Below are 22,115 nucleotides of genomic sequence, written 5' to 3' on the forward strand. Positions count from 1 at the left end.
AAAATTTGGAAAAAGCAAAAATAACATTCTTCGCCTCCCAGGTCCAAAGAAGGATTTTCAAAGGTGAAAAATGGGAGAGGACAGGGCAGAACGAAGATTATCCTGAGTATCAAAATGCATCCTCAGCAGGCACAAGTGCCAAATTCAGCAGTAGCTCTGCCTCTCTGCTGCATGTGTGTATCTCAGCCCATCTCCCCTGCCTGGCTGCGCAGAAGCTTAGATGTCCCCTCTGCACGTGCCCGACCTGACGCCCAAATCATTATTATTCCCTTAATAATATATATATATATATATATATACACACTATTATTCCTTGATAAACTTTTGTCTGAGTGATCATAAAGGTGGGTTTCTTTAATACCCAGTTGTTAACACAGCCCTTCCAAACAAGCTATTTTGGCTTGAAAGTGGTTTTCATCCACTTTTTCCTAGTAAGAAAGAGCCTCTTTAAAGCGGAGATGACTCTGATAACACTGGAGATATTAACACATGTTGTTGATGCAACCCCTTTAACGCTTCTAGGAATTTAATTTTAATTAATTACTTTGTACTGAGAATGGAGAAAGTGAGAAATGGATCACCTGCTTTTATGGGGAAGAAGAGCAAAGTTCAAGACTTCTTGAAAGACTTAGTGAGAGGGAAAACAGGACTGCTGCATTTTCTGCTTCTGATTTAGGGCTGAAAGATACTTTGCATTAGATTATCAACTTGTTTTGCATTTTAATCTACATAAATCCCATCAGCATGTGCCAAGTGCTACCAGAAACATGCTTCCATGCTGCCACTTTTCTGACCATATATTACAGGAAAGACTGGATGCAATGTCACCAAAGAAAGAATATAGAATAATGACACAGAGTTTAGCCAGGAGCCTTTCTAAGACAAAGTAAAAGGTGTACCAGCTAGACTATGTGTTTATAAAGACACTGGGCTTCCTCATTTTAGAAGTGCTTGGGTAGCTTTAATGGAGAAGGATTCTAATGATTTTTGACACGTGTTAATGGTGCGTGTCACGTTCTTTATATTTTCATAACGACATGTCTAATTTCTGATGGCATGTGTCACATTGCATATATTTGTTAAATATAGGTCACAAGCTAAAAATATGCACAATATTAGCAAAATATATATGATAACAATTGCATATATGTCCCTCACTGCAGCAACCTCAACTGATCATAAATCTGATTCTGGAGGGTTTTCTAAAACTCAGTGGCAAAATGTTTTCTAAATCCCTGTCTTAAAAGATGGTGGAAAAAAAGTTAGGCTTTGGTGGAGTTGGTATTGATGAGAAAAAGGAATTCTTTCTCACTGGAGGTTATTTTTAGAGGTGGTGCCTCTTCCTATGTAAGAAAGCTGAAAAATGCTGATGCGGTAATGTGGTAGTCATTGATTTATATGGTCTGGCAAAGCTAGAAACAGCACCTCTGGGGAGAAAGGGTAACAGGAGAGACACATTTCAGGCTATCGTTGAAAAACGGCTGCTCAGCATTACGGCTGTGACCTTCTGCCACTTGAAGTGTATGGTTGATATTATTCTTCTTCAGGGAGGAGCACAGGTAATAAGTAACTGTTCTCTAGGTCCCACAATTCACATAAAAGCTTGTGATACAAAAGCCGGAGGCCCTGGAGAGGCGGCGGGTGACCGTCCCCGTGGTCGTTGCTCTCTTACCAATTACCTCTTGCTTTCTGGCCAGTGGGCAGCGGTCGTATAGCTAGAAGTGAGTCTTACACACAGTGTCCTGTCCAGACATTTCCAACGTTCAGGTTTCATGCTTTGGCTCAATAGCCCAATCTGACAGGACATCTTCTTGATCTTGATAAGACTTTTTCCTTTGCAAAAAATTCACATAAGGGGAAAATGGATCTTAGTCACCAGACAGAAGTAAGTTAGGTTATGGGGAGGATGATGGCCACATATCTTTTAATAAGACATAATCTTACTGTCTTCATAGAGAAAGATGGTAGTGACTCTTTTTTGCCAATTAAAGAAAGAAAACAAGGTTGAGATGCTTTTCCTGTGTTTGAACGTTAGTCTTGTTTTTCACAACTGTTTATATTATAGTTAAATAAAACTGTAAGGCTTGTTATACCACCCTTCTCCAGCACTTGCTAGGCCAAGCTGAAGTAATGGTGTGAGCTGAATGATGCTGTTAGTGTGTGTGTGATGTAAAAGGGAGTAAGGTTTGCTTTTGCTAGCTAAGAAGAAATAGATACCCTAATGGACTAAAAACTATTACTGAGAAATGAATATGAAAAATAGATAAAGTAAGATTTAAAAGCCATATGATTGAGATATATAGAGAGAGATACAGATAGATAGATACACATGTCCAGTTCAGCCAAGCTTTGAATGAAGGAAACAGGATAAGAGATTGAATGGAGAACCATTTCATACTAGTTGGAGCCTATCTAATTCTACTTTAATTTGATGGTCAACAATTGTAAACCAAATGATGGAATTGCCCCTGTTACATACACGAGAGCTTTCAAAGGGCTTCTATACGTCCACTTTGATTTCACCAGAAATGATGCATCAGGGGAAAAAAGGAACATCATCTTAGCCAAGAAACTTCCTCAACTCGGTAACTTTACTCCAAAAGCATTTGTAAGTCATAAGTCCTTGAACTAACCACCCCCTCATATCTGACCTACTTCTGCCTGTGAATGCACCACTACTTCAGCTTTGGCAGACGTGTCCCGTTTTCTTGCTTCTGATAATTTTTATGCATAGCATAGGGATTAGGCTGTGCTCTCCCATCCACCAGCTTCACCGGAGATGTTCCAGCTTTCTCCCCCTCCTCCCGCGCTCTCTGCCAGGTCCTCATGTTTGCCCCACTTGTGAACCTACTGTGGAAAAAGCATTTTTCCATGAGTGTGTGCCAGCCTTTCAGAGAGAAATTTGATGACCGAGGATTGCTGCAACAAAGGCAATTAAAAGTCTGCTGCATATGCATTAAATAGACTATATAATCCTAAAATGAAGATGTTACTAAGAACAGCCCATGAGGATGCTGAGCTAGAGGAAGCATGACAATAGATAATTTCAAATCCAGCCAAGCTTGAAAGAGGTGTGTTTTCCTCCTTCCATGAACTTAAGAGAGCGCTATAAAAAAAACCCTGACTTGAACAAGCAACACTCAATTTCTCTGCGTCCTATCCTTAGTTTTACACCACTCATCAGACATAATTTTGTTCATCCTTCAGAGATAACGATTATTAATCAGCTAAACAAAAAAAAGAGAGAAAGTTTCTACACTATGAGGAAACAGTCACTGTTCACTTCAGTCCTATTTCTGCGGCAGATAACATCACAGTGCCACCATGGTAAGAAACGCAATAAATCACTGACAAGAAGTCAGAGTCACATCTTCTAAATTATTTCACTGGTACTATAAAATTCTATTTTAATTGAAGATATTGACAGCTTTTCCCCTTAAAGGCCAGATGATTTAAAGAGCAAAATACGCAAGACGGTGTTTTTAAATATTTTCTTGGCTTTCACAGGACTTGGATGATTCACATTTCATGTCTATCACATAAGGTTATCCACAATACCAAAAACTGACACTAAAAAGGAAATTTTCTTTTGGGTGAAGTTATCCTCTACCCTGTAACACCTAGGTCTGGTTGTGAACAGGAACATTAGCACTTTCCGTTTGTAAGAGAAATATTCACTGCAGAGCCAAAAGGTAGAAGATGACATTCTGTTTCATCCCACCATCAGGTTCCAGAAATGTCTTTTTATTGGCATCAGAATATGAAGTCTACAAAATCCCTGATATTTATGGCTGGAGAACTTGGTTCAGACGCAAATAAGGATCCCTTCAAAAGACCACCCACAAGACAAGGTGATCTCAAGCTAAAGACTCTTGTTTCAACAGTGTTAATATATCAGTTTTCCTTATCTTCAACCTGAAGGCTTTGCTGAAGTCCAGCCGGGGCCGATATTAACCCTACAGGAGCAGAGTGGGCGAAGGAAGCTTTGGGGTCCATAGGTCTTAACACACAGTGTGTTCATGGGACAAGTGAGAGGTACTGTTGATATTACCAATATTAATATCAGCAAAATGTCATTTATAAAATAATAAATTCAAGCCATAAAAGAGACTTTCCATTATGAGAAAGGCCTATGGAGTATCCTGGGGAGCTAAAACACTCGCTATTATAGATTCATATGGCTGAGATTCCCTGCTGAATTTTAGGGAATTCTTTTTAAAACCTGAGAGGGAGAGGGTTGGAAATGACAAAGGAAACTGTGATTTCTACATAGTGCTCTTCTTTCCATCTTTTGCTGTTCTTATTTCTCCAAAATCCTGAATATGTGGGACTTTTAACATGAAGGTGGTGTTGTTTATTTGGCCCTACATTTGTGCTAGCTACAGCCTAACTTCTGAAGGACATTTTGGTAAGAGTTCTATCAAAAGCCCGTGAAGATGTATTTTACCCAGATTAGAGATATGTCATGTTCTTCACTTACTTTTCTGTTGAAAAGACCCATTTACTTATCCTTCACTGAAAAATGGGATGTGCAGCATTCAGCAGAGTGAGCACTGAAAACCTGATGTGGTTTGTGAGTAAATGAGGTTTCAATGCCTCTTTTAAATACCTCAGGAATGTTACTAATATCCCGATGTGATGAACACATGGAAGACAGATCGGTTAGCTCCCACATTTAATATTCTGAGCATATTGCAATGCCTACAGTTCTCCTTGTGAAGTGAAACAAAGTGGCTGCGCATGTAAAGGAAGAGGTTACGTGATTGATTGAATATAGCTAGGAAAAGAAATCATTGGGAATTAGGCCAACGAACGGAAGAAATAATCTAGTAACCAGCACCACGTGTACCTGGTATTCTGACAAAGATCAAGAACTCTGGAATTTGCTTCAAATTCCTCCGCAATGTTTTGGGCGTGCTAGATGTACATCTTGCTGCACTTCCCACAAATCATATTTTGCTCGTGAAGCAGAAAGAAGAAGAGATTCCCTTGTCGTCGTTGCTATGGGCTTTATTTGCTTAGAGAGAGAGCTGCTACAGCCAGAACGGGGCCATCGGGCTGATGCAAGAGGAGCACAGACCGCAGCACGGTGGTGTTAAACCCACATGGGAAAGAGCAGGGTCCAGGTCTTGGCTTGTCCCCAGCCGGCGTCCCTCCGTGGAGCACCTGGGCCACCACTGCTGTCCTGCCCCAGTCCTCCTACGCCAACACCAGCACCCGCAGAGGAGCCCAACGGGGACTCCGTGACAGCTCACCTCCGTGTCCCGTGAGACCACCCTAACGCACGCCTCTCACAGCTGGAGGGACGACTCGGCTGCTTGCTGAATAATACGGCATAGCGTCTGCTGTACGATCTGAAATTAAAGTTCTCTATAGGCTTGAGTAACGAGGGGCCCCGGGTTTGTCCCAGTTCCCCAGCTGTGCGGACGTAGGAGATTAGGGTAGCAGCGGCCACCCCAAACCTCTGAACGTCATCGCCTGCTACCACGGATGGCTACAGCGTGTAATTCCTTCCCTTACAAAAACCCATCTCATTACTAAGACTCGCTGATCATCAGCAGGCGGCAATACCCAATATCCAGAAGTGCTGCTGGGTGAACGTGAATCCCAAATACTACTACTGAAATCAGTCCATTTGCAGTAATGTATAATAGATGTTTAATTTTTCAACAATTAGGCATCAGCTTACACTTTTCTTTTTCCTGTAACTATTGTGCAGTTTTTATGTCAGATATTTTTTGGCTTATGTCAATAATGTAGAAACAGAAAGCACTGCTTTAAGGAAAAAAAACACAACCAAAACACAACAGCAAATAAGATACAAAAGAACGATGCAGGCTATAAAAACCCTGGAAAACCTGAGTTTTTATTTTACGACAGAGCTATCAACACAAACAAAAAGTAAATTATTTTTAAAGTTCAGATATTGAACTCAGGAAGAAAATCAAAAGTGCTTTCCCTGCTGTTCTTTTCAATATTCACTTCATGTTTTATTTGGAAGTTAGATTCATCTCCACTCTAAAATGTACTCTACTTTTATCTTAAGTATTGCTATTTCCAAAGGAACAAAGAATATTTCTTATCAGCGTCTTCCGGCTGGACTTCCTAATGCATTTGATTTCCAGCTATTAACCTGGGAGCCCTATATTCACAATCACTTTGTGGTTTTTAAGACCCTACAGGTTTAGAAGTGTATGGACGTTCTTATAAAGATTATTACTTTATTTTGTACTTAACAATGTTTGCCAATATCCTCTTGGCTTGTGGCTAAAAGATGACTAGAAGATCAGCAAGTCAAACCTCTGCACATCTACGTGTTCCTCTTGCACTGCTATTTGTTCTCAATGAACCCCTCAAATCACGTCGTTTCAACGGTAGCTCATACTATTCTAAGGCAGAATTACCACACTGTTGTCCTCTGCTCATCAGAAACATTCACATGGAGTTATTAAAACATTCTTATGAAAATAATTGCAAGAATCATCTCAAACCTTTCTAAAAACTGATTTGGAAGTAAAACCCCTTTTTCCAGGTTCTCTAAATTAGTTGGCCAGGTTCTGTTGTTACGTCTGAAAACTGCTGAAATTAGCGGTCTCATTGCAAGGATGCTGGTGGAAGTGGGACCAGAGCCCAACCAAACGCCTTCAGGGAGGCAATGTTGGGCCGCAACAGGAGCTGGGTTTCAGGAGCGTAATGCTCCACAACAGCCCCTTAACTTTAGTTAAGACCAGAATATTTCAAGTAAAATCAGTAAAGGCTGCTTTTCTATCACAGGCTAATTTACATCTCATTTCAAATTATTTGCAAAGTTTATAATAAACTTTCAAATCACATTGCAATATTTTCTTTCAGCTGGTAAATCACCAATTTAACAGAATGGCATTCCTTTGACTTTTTATGAAAATTAAGATCAAATTGTTTTACTGTCTAAAATCATAAGTGATTGGCTAACAATTTTCATTGAAAACTATATGTGTTATTCTTGCTACAGATTTTTATGAGAGTTTTGCAGATAATTCATTTAACATGGATGGGAAATGTGCATTTAACAAAATTGTCTTCAAATAGCAGCCTAAAGTTTGTTTGTCTGATTCAAATTATATGTAACATTAAATACCTTCCCAAGCACACAGCCCTTTTGCAGCAAACCATTGAACATACACTTAGCTTTAATCACACTTCTAAAGCTCTCTGATTTCAGTGGGATTTAAGTGTGTGCTTGAAGGTAAGCCTGTAACCAAATGGGTTCTTGTACCAAGCTACTAACCCACGTGCATGAGCAAGGACAACTCAAAAGAATAATATGTTTTTCTTTGATCCAAGTAAATTCAGAAAAAAAAAAAACCCTATTCTTCACGATATGTTTGATTGAACAATAAAGTGCCCAGAATAAAACACTGTGTACAGTATCAGTCTTATAAACTGTGAATATCCTTGTCGTAAGCAGACTGAAATTATATCAGAAAATAGCTTGCTTTTGTAGCGGTTGGCCCCTTGCAGCTGCCAAGGTGCAGTTGTCTGGTCTGAAAAGCATTTCCACGCCATGCTCCTGCAGGCTGGATTCAGCCATCAGCTTGTGTGTTATTTCCGTAAAATACCTTCCTCCAAAACATTATGCTCTGGCATTTCTAGCAATAAAAAAAGGAGGAAATACAATCCTATTAATTGCTTTCTTCTACTCCTAAACTCAAATATCCGTGGACTAAAGAAACTTTGTGTCACAGAAGGTTATTTGTCTATTAACACAAACACACACACACATAGCATATACATATATTTGTGCTTTGAGGGAGTCTCTGTGTCTCTATTATTTGATACATGGGTTTGTATTAAATTTTGGATTGTTTCCCAAAAAAAATCTTAATAATTATTTAGTAAATTTTCGATTCAAGGCAAATCTTAAAATTGGACATCAAGTACCCTCAGGCTTAATTTAGAGTGCACATATCGAAACTGGCACAATTCCAATTAGCTTATTAGCTTTATAGATTTGAATTCTCTTGGCATGATATCAGAAATAACACAAAGTTTCACACTAACAGCGTTTCTGGCTGGATATAGTCAATCAAATCATCATTTGCATTTAAAACTGGTATAAAATTCTACATTTTCTAGTTCCAAATCCCTACCTCTGTGCATTTGTGTCTTTTATGCATACCTTGCATGAACTCCCTATGCGCAATCACGTGAAGATTAAGTTTAAATCAATGAGGAAAATATGTGAAACATCTGGAAGCATTCATATTTCCACAAAAATACTTTATCTGCACAGCCCATTATGTTGAAACCACGGGAACAGTAATTTACCTTTACAGCTATAAAGTCTGTATGGTTATAAAATCTTATCAAATAAAAGCGCATTGTCTTGTCTATGGAAATTCTGTAAGCAGTCCATAATTATTTACGATAATCTACTGTTATTACTGTTTACAATAGGAAAATAAAGAATATTCTCCGTTAATTACATTATGTCTAATTTACTGTAGCTAAATATACACTGGCCTACAATGAATGCTGAACTATAGGATGTTGAAATGCAGAAGGGGGAATTATTTCAGCACATCTGATTTCTGCTGTTCTTGGCAACAGATTTAGCCAAGACAGGAACCCTGGGTGACTGCACGCACGTCGTCCTTACGTTTATAGTCAGAAGCCGCATTTGTTTTGCTGACAAAACAAACTCCCTTCTGCCCGCTCCCCTGAAGCCTGCCCTGGGTTTCTCTCTGCACACATGGGCCAGGGCTGCGGGATTTGGTCCTTTCGGGTTTCGTGGCTCTTGGGGGGAGTCCCGAGCCCCTGCAGGCAAGAGCATCCTCCCTGCAGATGTACGTAAGCCTCCAGTGGCCAAGTTTTTGAGCTTTTGTTCTCAATTTGTTTATGTCGGTGGTTTGTGCTGATGTTTTAAACATACTGACCACTCCTCTGAGGTACTATCTGGGGGTACTTTAGGAGCGTCTCGGCAGGTCCCACGCTGCAAACTGCTGTCGGAGGCTTTCTCCCCCCTCCCGCACTCCCGAGGAGCATCCAGGTCTGGGGCAAAACTACCTGGTTCGCTTCACTCTTAGGAATCAACGCCTTCCCCCGGGCCTCACTTCTGGAGGTTCCTTTACTACTTACTGCTTCTATTTCGGTATCACCTGCCAGGGGCAGTGGCAGACGAAGGGCCAGCCACGCCAGCAGCTGTGCAAGCACAAAACAGCTACAGAAACCCGCATCTTTGACCTAAAAAGCTTGTATCTAGCCATAAGCACCCAAGACAACAGATTGATACTGACTGGAAGCAGAGGAAAGCATAGAGGTAAATTGATCGGCAGCACAGCACACGGGATGCCTAATCAGGAGTCTGCTTTCCTCTGTTTTACTGAAGTGCAACCTACAAAACAAACTGTATATCGTTAGCAGCACTAAATGAAGCACCGTAACACTCGGCACAACTCTTACTTAAACCTGCCTTCCCCAGGTTTTTCTGAGAAAGTATTTTCTCATCTGTTTGGTGCCTTTCTGTTATATTTTTATTCCATATGCAGAGGGGTTTTTTTTTCAATGCGTGTGGTTTCTCACAGCTGTCAAGGATGTAGGAATTTGATTCACACACAAAATCCTTTTCCTAACAGTATAGGAGTATTAGCAGCACAAGCAAGTTGGAAACTTGAGTTTGTGTTTATGCTCGATTCCTATTAGGAGCCACATTCGAACTGAACCCCGAATTTGTTCCCCCAAATTTTCAGGTGAAAATAAATCTTCTGCTTTCACCTGTGCGTACAGAAAAACCCTCCCAAATCCACACGGCTGGCTCCTCCGCACGGCCTGTGCCTGGTTATGAATGGCTTCCCCTGCGCCAGCTGCACTGCTGAAAATATTCTCAGTGTGCTGCCGTAAGATTAGTGGACACTTTACCCAGTCTGTGAACTCCAGATAAATCCCAGAACAGCAGCAGGAAGAAAGCAACATAAGCTCAAGCAGAAGGTCTCCGTTTATTGGAAATCCGCATACTATATGCTTGAACGGCTCCAGGGTAACAAACTGCTATACCTGCCTCTCCATATATGCAAGATGAGAAAAGCAGATGCTGCCCTGACCTCTATCCATTGCATTTGTGTTGCTCTGCTGATCTGTAGTTCTTTGTGTCCCAATTATATTGCTACATTTATTATTCCTATTTAATTCAGTTACTTGTGTTTGGTTTCTAGATGTGTCTGGAAAAAAGCTAGATATGGGGATTACATATTCTGTCATTTTTTAGGATTTCCAGTTCATATATTCCCATTATAGAAAGCTGAGATTTCTGCTTTTAGCACCTATACAGGTCATAACCTGCTTGGCCATGTCACCCGGCCGAGACCTGCTGCCGGCATAGCTGGTGTCCATGGCCGGGCCAAAGGCAGACGGGGGTAAAGCCCAGATCTTCCCAACAGCACTGAAACGTGAACCCAGCCCAGGCATGCCGCAGAAGCTCCACGCTGAGGTCCAAGGTGTGAACTGTGTTGGTGAACCCCTCACCAGAAAGAAAACCAGCCTGGCTTGGATGAGGGTGTTTTGCCATCGAGGTTTCTAAGGGCGGTGGAGGCTCTCCTGTATTCCCAAGGTTTTGCATTGTCGTGCTGCCAGAAGAAATACCGCAAGCACAGGGAAAAGCTGCAGCGCTGGATCTCCTCCAGCGCTGGTGTCTGCCAGGCCCTGGGGACGGCCACCCAGCAGGGTCCAGGTGTGAGACGCAACCCCAGCAGTGCCAGGGCATTGACAGCACTGTCCCTAAACACCCTCAGATATCCCTGGGTGGTTTCAGAGCAATACCGAAGAAGCCAGTGACAAGCTAAAGCCCCAAGGGATCCCCCAGCAGAGAAAGACCAATCGCTCCTGTCTTCGTCTCTTGGAAAGACATGTCATCTCACAGGGAGCAAGTGGTCCCTCGGGGACAGGGATGGAGAAGGCCACCCCGAGGGCCAGCAAGAAGGTATAGATGGAAGATGTCCGACTTCAGCAACAGCTTCCAGTGGTCTGCATAACTCAGAAGCTAAAAAGCCCAGCTTTAAGGTACTTTCCGAACCTTTCTCATAAGAAGGTACCCACTCCAGGTCTACACCATAGGCAACGTGGGCTTAGTTTGACTACTGCTCATCAGATGCTTCTTGCAGGTCAAAGGATAACTTTGCCTCCTCCCTGCCTTTATTATAGGTTGTATGGAAATGCAGAGTTGAGCCCAATGTTTTAAAAATGCTTAACTGTAAAAAGAAAGCAATTCGTAAAGATGGGAACACATTTTGTGTGCTCATTTGTAGAGTTTTACTTACAAAATCTATTTTAAGCCAAGATAAAATTTGAGGTTTACAGATATTTGTGGACCATGCCTTAAGGAAAAACTCCTTACTAATAGATATGGAAATTAATGGAGGTTTATATTTTTTCACTAAAACTCTAAATTTTTTTCTCACTATTTTTAGGTAAAGATGAAACAGCAGATTGTTAGAAGAAATAGAAGTACATGAGCAAGGAAGATTGCTTTGTGAAAGGACTAGTTCTAACTAGTGATGGAGGATTTATCAAAGCTTGGGACTCTGGGAGTAGATATCAACAGATATGTATCCTGAGTAGGCAAAAGAAAAATCATTAAATGTACAGCATTTGATGAAGTGCACACTGAAAATAAGGAGATATAAGGAAGACTCTTTTTTCAGCCTGCCAGGTGAGAGTTTTTGTGTGCTTCACATACACATCTGCAGGATAGCACATCATGGCTAAAAACTTTTTGAACTTCTCCTGACCCTTTAATTAGGGAAATAGTTTGCAGTCAGCCCTGACTCTTGTTTGAGTTCTGCTTTGGGGAGACTATTATTTACTTTCCCTACTGGGGACATGACTCCCACAGCATTCACACTTTTTCAGCCATCCTGCAGGGACATACACAAGGAGCCATGCACTGAAAAACTGGGAATATCATAGAGCACAAGATCACATCTAGTTAAATTCCACAGTTTTTTCCTCCCGTTTCATTTTTCTAAGGCTTAATAAACAGTCCTGTGTTTTGGTTGCTCTTCCATGAGCTCCTTCCTGTAGATTCCTTTCTTCCTTGTATTATTTAGGGCACATATAAATTGTGCATAGACCACACACTAAATGTTGCTTTTTTAAATAGCCTAGCATCCAAATACCAGAGTCTACTAAGGCACCAATTAGATAGACACTTGCTGAAATCGTCTGCTATTTCACTCCCGTTTCTTGTTTCTCCTAACAATTGGTTAGGAGCATTAAAAATGGATCTCTCTGTATTAATGGAGATAGAGTGTTCCTAAGAAAACATGTGTCATGGAAAATCTCCCTGAAACATGTATTCAGCTCTCTTAACTGCTGACTGAAGCAAGAGCCAGAGGAATCCTCATTGGTTAATAAAATGACCGGTATCACTGTTATTAATCCTAATAACAATGATACCAGATAATTTCTTGATCTCTTTTCACAGATCCCCAAGAGATACAGCTGACCTTTGAAAATGTACCAAGTTCAAAACCACACTCATTGAAAATAACAATTCCACTCGGATGGACCACACTGTATTTTTTTCATCCAACAACTGTGAAGAATTTTTTTATATCATTCATCCCTGACTAGTGCCAGAGATGAGCAAGTGCGCGTAAGCCCCTGTGCCAGCCATCTGTTGAGTAAAGCCCAGTGCCAGCTGCTTATCGTGGGCTGCAGGTAAGAACAGGGCTGTAGGAAAGTCAACAGAAAGTTTATGCCCATTTAAAGAGTGTAGGTAGGGATTCATAAAGAAAACCATATTCCAAGCACAGTAACATGGTTTGGAGTATAGCATTTGCCGACATACTGAAGCTTTTTTTTTTTAAGTGTTTAGTCTGTCAGGAAAACTGCATTGCATATCTTCATTTGGATATTTTTGTAATGTAGATGACTCAAACCTTGCTCTCTTTATGTCTTTGAATACAAGTCTTTTGCAAGGCATTAAAATACGCTCCCTGAGACTTTCCTTTCATGGGAACTCGATCAATACCCAGGTAAGTCAAACAGCTGCCTTTCCATTTACTTCCATGTTGAATCAGGTCTTAAGAAAGTCTTTCATAACCCTGGATGGCACTCAAGCCTTTGCAGCCCATCTCCCAGGAACTCCTGCAGTTTTCAAATAACAGTAGCTCCATCAATTTGATTTATTCCACACTACTTCTCAGGATGACTCTTTTTGTACTATTATTTTTAAGCCAGGCTAGAAGTGAATGGAAGAACAAGGGAACGGTGTTTGTAGATTCAGTGAGCTGCCAGTTTGGGATGTGTGGGGTTTATTTTCAGGACAAACAGGTACATAGAGCTAGGAAAGAGTGTCCCCTCTTCCACAGCCTGGCCTGATCTCTTTGGGGATATTTCTGTACTATGGGTGTGAGAAGTGTTCCTGCTGCAGCAGTCAGCTCTATGGGCCACAGAGGGATGCTTTATCCATGCTTTATCACTTTCTTTCTTCTGATCCTGATACAAATACAACCCTGAAAATAGATAATGTCTTAACATTGCCAACTATCTGGAAACGTTTTCAGCAAAACCCTGCAGATAAGACATCTGAACTCTGTCCCTGGCCAGAATTGATTCGATTTCATGATCAGTAAGACACAAATCCCCTGGGACATTCAGCTGATGTTCATGCTCATTTCCCATATTCTGAAGGCTAAGATCAACTCTCAGTCACAGTCCATGGAAACGAGCTTGCTGATTTTAAGCCTCTTTCCAGAGGCCCAACCCATCAAAGGCACCCATTCACAGCATACCTAAATTACTCAAGTTCAAGCCTGTATTTTTAGTAGGTCTTTACAATATCTCTGGTGTCCTAGCCAAAAGTCCACCACCTCTGTCCTGCCATACTACTTGAATGGCCATGTTAGTGTGCTCTGTCCCTCTCCTAGATACTAGAATTGCATGATTTAACATATGCCTGTTCCACCATTGTGTGCATGAAAATACTCATTCTTTATCAATATAAGAACAGAGAGATTTTTTGAAAAAAATATTTATGTATAGCTTTATAATCATCTTCATTAGAAACACTTCATATTTTGACTTTTAGCAAATTCAGTTTTTCTTAGCTGTTCCCCATGGCAATTATATTCTGGTTGTAAAGAAGACTGTTTCTTAGGAAGATGAATCTCATCTTCTATGAAGACACTGGCTACCACAGCCATTAGGATTTCCTATTTTAAAATAATCTTGAAAACAAACAACCAGTTGCAGCAACATGCATGTTTCTTACTGGGTCAGAGTAATTTCTTTTCCATTAGTAAGAATTGCTGCTAAAGGGGGCTTCACTTGTTGTATAACAACAAGGTTATTGACAAGAGAGACCCATGCACATTTGAAAATTAAATGCTATAAAATTGAAGTAATCAAAATAGCACATCAGTTACATTAAGATGTTAATTACCAGATCTTGATATTTTCAGCCTTGTGTTTTGATGGCGTAAAGATGGTAAAAGGGCTCAGATAATAAATGTTATATAATATAATGCCTGAAATGTAGATTCAAGGCAATTTATACTTTTGTCACGTTTAAAAACTTCAGGAATGATTCATTCATTACAAACTTTATAGTAAGTGTGACTATTGATTTAAAGGAAACAAGTTCAGAGACGTCAAAAATTGTCTCCTTATTCTTAACATTTGCTAGCCCTTTCCAAAAGACACACATTAATGTAGGTCTGTCCTATTCATATATGCTATTTGGGCTTTTTTTTTGCTTTGGTTTATGAGCTTTCATAGGGTTATTTTAGATATCTGACTTTACAAGACAACTGATGTAAAAGATATACATCTTCTGTGTTTTTACCTAACATATAATTAGACCAGCAAGGGTCTAGGTCTTACAACAAAGCCTTAAAAATGATAACTTGGTTCCCAGTATGTGACTGAGAGATTTAAATCTTCTCTCGAGGGACAGTGGAAACTACCAGTCTGGATATTTGAAGATGAACAGCATGAAAATACACCAAAATCACTCAGGTAAGGTACAAGAATTGTGCTGTTATTAATTTTAAAACCTACAAGGGGACTCCTATAAAGATAAATTCAGGACAAAAGAGGCCAGCTAGCTAACTTTTACAGGTCAAGAAAGCTCTCTTTGGGACGCAATGGGAGGGTTATAGATGAGTCTGAAGAAGAAGAGCTGAAGACTCAGAAGTTTTGGAAATATTTTTTTTTCTTTATTTTGCTCTTGCTATTTTTTTTTCCCTGTTGCCTTTCCTTATTAATTTTTAATTGGCAAGCCCAGATTCTTGTGCAAAAGAATCTTGGTTTCTTCCCAGTTCTTCTAAAACTTTCCTGTCCAGAAAGGAGGGGAGGGAAGGCAACTCCTGTAGGAACTGTCCCATTCCTCAGTGAGAGTAGAGTGGAGACCAAGTTGGGATGGGTCTTCAGCTGCATGTTGCCAGAATCCACTCCTGTGACAGCATTGCCACTGGGAAGGAAGTTATCTGTGCCATTCAAAAGCTATATATGGCATGCAGCGTACCTGTGAAGAGAGAAAGAATCAAATTTGGCAGTTGGGATCCTGCCCTGCACTGGAGTTATATAGCTCTTGCCCCATTTGTTTGTAGGATTACAAATTCCACTTAGGCTAAGCCAAAAAGCTGCAATAACTTCAAAACATATCAATAAATATCCCCTGCTGTTATCCCAGAAGTCAGGGAATTTTCTGAGTTGAGTCTATTACCCATAATGCTTCAGGAAAATTCACTAATAATGTATATTCTGCTATTGAAATAGGTCACTCCATAGGAACTGTAAGTTCAGTCATTTTCAAAGTTGGCTATTAGGTGCTATTGCACGAGCTTGACAATTTTTGTTCTCCAATTAAAAAGTAGAACTAGCTTCATCCATGGTCCAAGGATAGCCTTAAAACATAAAAGCTGACCAGTAGCTGTCTAGGCAAAGCGTGATTCAGAAACCGCACATTAAGAATCTATTTTGGACTTTCTGCCGGTTTTCATTGACACAGAAGATTTATGAATTGTGTGTCATGCCGTGCTTTTCATCATGACGGTGACAACCTTTTCTTTTTCACGTCTCATTGTGTTTGTCCCAATCAAATTACAGGTAGCAAATAATTAATTTAGTCCCAATATTTGACACATACAATAGATGTGTTTCAGAAGGAATTCAGTTTATTGCAACAAAGTAAGTATTTTTGTTCAATACTGGGAAATATCCTGAAGTCTGACATAACCCTTCAAGATCAAAGGCTACTTGACCACAAGAGTTGTTCTGTCCAGGATTCATTTATATATCTGTTATGGCCATTATTATTCAGCAATTCCAAGGTGATGTTTTTGCACAGTATTAGAGTACCTACTCAAACGTACTCTCTTGCCTTCTTTCAGACTGAAGCACAAGTGCGCACCATGGTGTGTACATGTTGGAGGAAAGCCACCTTCACTTTCCTCTGCAATGATGTGCCCTGAAGAAATTCCGTAGTACGTAATTCAGGTGAAAGGACTGTGACTAGCAAGATTTTTAGCTGCCAGGAGACCTGTCCTCTGTTGTTTCCCATATGTCTCACTATACAAGATTTCCATTTTAACTCGCTGGGGCAGAATCTAATCCATACCTTATACATGTACAATCAGTGTGCTTTAGCAATGCTTTTATAACTGACAAAAATACACCTAACTACTTGTAAGCTCATGCTACTTATGATGGCACAAAGGAGGACATTCTCCTCCCTTCATTTTTCTGTGTAATAATTCAACTGTACAATGAACAGCAACAATGTCCCTGATAAATTTATCTCTGTATTTTATATATTGCCATATAATAAATCAACTTTTATAGTTATCATCTTAGTTTGAACTCATGCTGAAAACCTGAGCTTGAGGCTCAGCTTTTATCTCTTCTTCAGAGATCTCTGGCTTGACTCTTGAACTCCTGTTCACTACTATTCAGACAAGGGGCAATATTTCTACTGACTACTGTAGGAACAGGATTGGGCCATTATTTGACATAGAAAAGCAGACTAATTGAAGTTAAAATGGTTTTAGAGCTCTAGTTAGGTTGATTTTAATGAGGATTTTTAAAGCTGTCATACTTCTCATGTTTTTTTTCTCTGGGAATTTTTTCCTTAACAGCGATGTGAGTTATAAAGTGTTCAACCAGTCTTTTGTGTTTTCTCAATACCATAGAATTTGTGCACCTCACAAATTCTAAAAATAAATACAAATGAAAGCCAAACCCTTTCTCTTTCCTTTCTTTAATCACACCTCTCCATGAGTAGGGAGTGCACTTTGCCCAATTGAATTTTCTTTCACTCAAAACTTCACGAAAAGCAAACATTAATGGAGATGTAATCTCCATTGCAGTGTGAACTTACTTTGAAATTCAAGTGACTGTACATAGAATTTTTTTCAGATCTATTTTGCAGTAGCAATGCAGCTTTTAAGTGGCATCAATGGCAACTATACAATAACTGAAATAACAGCAGCCACATTATATTCTGATAATTGCAGAATTAAGTTGTGTTGCTGTTTCAAGAGGGTGTTTACCCCTGGGAAGAGGGCTGAGCCAGGTATGGGCATCCTAGACCACCTTTCATTTAGCAGTATATATTAGTTTGATTAAAGTTAATAAAGCAAGAAGAGATTTAGCAAATGGAACTAATGTTCAGAGATAATTTCAGTTGGAATGAATGAACAAGAGATGTGGAGAAGTAATTACAGGAATTTGCTAAAGACCTCTAGGGTGAAATGCACATGACCACAGCACACTGTATGAAGGAACAGAATGCAAAACAAAACATAGTTAGTAATAGGATACTTCAATTATCCAGAAGTAAATTGGGAACAGCCTGTGGTAATACTGCCAGTATGTTTATAACAATGCAGAGCTAATGCAGCATTGTTAGAGAACCAGTTGGTAAGCAGGCTGCAAGGGGCTGGAGAAAAATATGTGGGCTAAGTATTATTAGGGTGTCTGCCATTCTGCTGTTCACGTTGCTCAGTGCCTCGCAGCTGGAGCAGCTCCTTTGGTTGACCGAGGTGTCACCCAACACCAACACTCATCCAGTCAAGGGTGCACTGAAGACGACTTGCCACACCTCCGATACTTCTATTTTGGTCTGTATAGTTCTAGAGTAATTTTTAGGAAGCAAAATTATAATAAACAGAAGGGTTTTAAATGATAAAGCACTGTACTTGTTAGCATTTTACTCCTCTTTGGCTGATCTGGATTACAGCACAGTGGTACTTGTTTATTCTGATGAACTCTGACTTTGAAAGACTCCGACAGGACTTAGCTGCACTCTTTTAATCTAAGAGTATAACCTGTAATCAATAAGAAAGGGTTTTAAAATCATCAATAATTTATTCAAAATTATTCAGTTTTTCAGCCTTCCAGGAACACTGTTTGTGATTCAATGTAATTTCAGCATAAATAACATGTTAATTTTACCCTTCTCCAACTATAATGTTGTTGCTGCAATATGAATTAATACTGAAAAGCTACAATTCATTCTGTTGTATAAAATATTAAAAGACTGGTAGATGCTATATAGTTGTCATCATGCTTATGCCAGTTTGAAGCTAAGCTATTTCTGGGGCAGATATAGATGGCATACAGCAGGTCTCAGCACACCAGTGCAGATAGCCTGAAGGAAGGCTCTCAGTGCATGTTTTGCAGATCCTGTGCTATGGAAAATGCTGCTCTCATCTGGAAAGCAATTGTGTGAAAGTGTGGACACTGAGTTTTATGCGCACTGCCTCTCAGTGATTCCTGTACAGATGTGTTCAATTTATAGTTCAAGGTTTTTTCTTCAACAGCCAGACTCAGCAAATTCATCCTAAGATATGAGATTCGAGCTGGGTTCACTCATTCCTTCCTTCTTTCCTTCCATCCTTCCTTCCATCCCGATTTCAGTCTTTCATTTCACTGTTTGATCCAGACTCACAAAGATACAGATGTATTTTTATACCCTAAAGAAAACTATGTTTCCAGCTACATTCAGAGATGACGAGTCTACAGTTGATGGGCTTAACTTACAAAGCAGAATCAAACTGCACCCATTCTCCTCGGAATGTACATATCCTCCCTGAAAAGCAACATAACAAGGAAGCACGGCAAATTTCCTGTATATAGGAAATTTCTGTAGAACCAGCATTATTTTAGGTAGATTCATTTGTCTGGCTGACATTTCAAAATAGATGTATAAGCAGATATCATGGGACTACTTTTGTAACAAGCATAAAAACCATATTCTGTACTTAGTAGAAACTTGACTAAAAAAGTATAAGGGAATAACATTACTAGCTAATTGGAAAACTGCTCTATGAACATACACATGGAAGGCAACATCCTTAACAGAGGTGGTGAGGTATTGGCATTAAAAGCACAAAATTCTTTAACTTGCTTGCGTGGACATTGATATGATAAACGTCTTGCTGGTAAGAGGACTGTAGCCTGAAGAAGCAGCACAGCTTCTTATAGCTGCCTCTGTTTCCAGCCCTAGCACTGGCCTCATTTGACGTCATTTTACCTTGAGATTGGATTTTCACCCTATCCCTCAGCTATGCTTAGAAACATATTGATGGGACACAGCATTTCGGGGCAAGCACAACTTCTGCGTACGCCCTGTGGGACGTCACCCTCGGTTTAGCGATGCTGAACCTTAACACGTTCAATGGGGCTGCAGAGTCCTCAGCAAGAACTGAAATGCCATTTCCTTCCGTGATAGAAATAAGGCTCCTCTGCCCACCCTGCTGGACATTGAGGAGAATGACCTTCGGTTTTCTTGTTTTGCTGTTAATGATGATTTAACATGTGCAAGAAACCTCTTATGCTACTTGCTAGGCTTGAGTTCAATGAACACCTGCAAAGGTTTTCAAAAACCACGTAGATGTGGCACTTCAGGACACGGTTTAGTGGGCATGGTGGTGTTGGGTTGGCGGTAGGACTCAATGATCTTAAAGGTCTTTTCCAACCTAAACGATTCTATGATTCTATGATTCTATGAAAGCCCTAACTGTATAAGCAGCTTACGTGGGCATACTCCCTGCACAATCACAGCTCGTTTTGTGCCACTAATTCATAGAAGGACAGAGGTCAGGAGCCTTTAAGCTTCAACATGTAAAATAATAAACAAAAATGAGCACAGAAAACAATACCTGCAAACTTTCATTTTTCCGGTGCCCATAATGAGAACACTGTTACAAATAAAAGGTAATTTTTTGTTTTTTAACTCGCCATTGTCTTCTTGTTTTGCTTTAACCTGCAAAACTTCCCATCAGGTTCTCTACATTATTCTTTCTCTTGTGTGGATCACACAATTAAGTGATAAAGCCATGTTTTTGACATCTGTCTGATTTCCATGACAACAGATTATGAAACCAGGTGTAGTGAGCATGTGAGACGAAAACTAAGAAAAATGATGATGCTAAATGAAGATTTAATCAATATGAAGAACAGCAACAAAGGGTGGGAAGGAAGCACATAACAAAGGGGTTTTTTTTATGGGACGAATGTGTTTTTCTATTTGCTCTCTGCTATCCAAACATCACAGGATCTTAAGAATAACCTGCATTAGTAGATTTTAAAAAGAAAAGAGCCCTGGTCTAGCTTGGGGCCCGCACTGAGCAAGTCATGGGTCCTTGCCTGCAGGAAGGAGAGCGGTGGTGAGGGTAACACTCACCCTTGCCATCCAGCCAACACCCGCTCTCCAAGTTGAGCAACACCAGAGCACCATGACCAGCATGCCTTTATGTCAACCGTCAAATACTATTCCTTCTTTCTCTTCTCCTTGTGAAAAACATGACCTACGAGGAAAGATGGGAGGAACATGAGCTATTTTGTCAGGACAAAATAGCCTGAAGGGACGTACAAGATTCAAATGCCTAAAAGGTCACTTGAGGGAAGAGATTAGGCTGGTTTCCATGCCCGCTGTGAATTGGACAAAGAAGTAATGAATCCAGATTGCAGTAAGAGATACTTAAGCTTTTAAGAAAAAAAATTTCATGATAGTTCAGAAAGGTGATCGCTGCGAAAAAAATACTAAGGGAAGCAGTGGACTCTCCATAATGGGGGACAAGAACAGGTCAAGAATCATCTGTCAAGGCTGGTTCAGGGGAAGCCAGTCCTCTATGGGAGTGGGAAAGCATTGTACGATCTTTCTGAATCTCTCCAAGCACAATTTTTTACTGTATTCAGACCACAAACATTGAAAACTCCTTAATTCTTTAGCCTAAGTGATTTCAGCTTCAGTAGTTTGCTTGTACTGCTGGCTTAAGTTCATAAACTATGTCATAACAGGCTAAGCTGGACATCTTGAAGTACCACCAAAAACGACAAGCAAAGAAAGTAACTGTAATCCATGGTATTTTGAAAAGAAGAGGCATAAATAAGTTTTAAAGCCATGAGCACATAGAGAAAGAAATCATGGGAAGAGACCTGACTGACTGAGCAAAGAACTGGTATTTCGACACCATGTTAGTATTTCCAAAGGCAGGCAGTGAATAATAATGGAAATACTGATGTTGCTTGATTTTCAAGGGATATCTTATATCCATTTTAGTGAAGTAATTCTGAATACACCTGGATTTTCTCTGGGAATTTTCTTTCTGCAGATAAGGAGGTCACTTAGAGGAACTGGAAAGCAGCTCTGGCAAGTGTAATTCTTTGACTTGACTTGCAGTGAGAACAGCTCCTGAGCTCATGGCTGGGAGAGCCGTCAGGAAGAAATACATGTGAATTTTGAAACCTTTGTCAATAGTGTTAGGAGTTCAATTTGGCACAGGCAGGGGCATAATAATGCTAGAGTTACTTTTGGGCCTTTGTACGTTTCAATATAAATCTTACACTAGCTCAATTTGTGTTCATTTTATGTGTGAAACATTAATAGATTTTTAATATACTGGCACTAGATAAAATGAACTTCAGCAACAACAAAAAGAAAAATTGACATTGCACAATACACAAGGAATTATACTTATGGCATTTTACACTGCTCTGATAAGTTGTGTGAGAGGTCAGTATAGGTGAAACACAGGTTACACGGCCTTGAAGATTTGTTAGCTGTAGTAAATAATTGTTATTGGACTAGAGACCAAAAAGTGTAGGTATATGTGCAGCCTGCAGCAAATGAA

The sequence above is a fragment of the Aquila chrysaetos genome, chromosome 20 (assembly GCF_900496995.4).
Source record: "Aquila chrysaetos chrysaetos chromosome 20, bAquChr1.4, whole genome shotgun sequence".
Lineage (NCBI taxonomy): Eukaryota > Metazoa > Chordata > Aves > Accipitriformes > Accipitridae > Aquila > Aquila chrysaetos.